At 29.9% G+C, this 381-nt stretch overlaps 1 protein-coding gene across 2 annotated transcripts in view; it reads left to right on the top strand.

Annotated features, from left to right (window-relative positions):
• Positions 1–135, top strand: part of SGCG (sarcoglycan gamma) — a gene marked incomplete in the record, with an annotated part of 119,838 nt that extends 119,703 nt beyond the window's left edge. For both annotated transcript variants that reach the window (XM_072404950.1, XM_072404957.1), the window contains 1 exon segment: positions 1–135.
• Positions 136–381: the final 246 nt, after the last annotated feature.

Genomic DNA, 381 nt, shown 5'->3' with positions numbered 1-381 from the left:
CTTTCAGCTTGTACCACAGTTTATGGTATTAATACATTCTCATTGACCTGTTTCCAATATTTGAAACAAATGAATAGGTGCCAGCAATATACTATGCAACCTACTCTGCAATAACAAATTATGCATTTTGCTGTTTTCATTGTATGTTATTTCAGTTATATATTTTAAATTTATAATTTGCAGTGTTTGGTGGCAGCTGATAAAAAAAAGAAAGCTGGTAGATAAAAAAAATAATCTTTTATTAAAATGTGGTGAAATAACTAAATTACAGTTTTACTGGCTAGAACATAAGAGAATTATTATATTTGTGGATTGTTGTGCCAACTGGCTTCTTGTTTGATTGAAGCTGGTTTTGTATTTCTGTACAGGCTTTGGAAATGA

The sequence above is a fragment of the Pyxicephalus adspersus genome, chromosome 1 (assembly GCF_032062135.1).
Source record: "Pyxicephalus adspersus chromosome 1, UCB_Pads_2.0, whole genome shotgun sequence".
NCBI classification, from domain to species: domain Eukaryota; kingdom Metazoa; phylum Chordata; class Amphibia; order Anura; family Pyxicephalidae; genus Pyxicephalus; species Pyxicephalus adspersus.
This window is presented reverse-complemented; position numbering and strand designations above follow the sequence as displayed.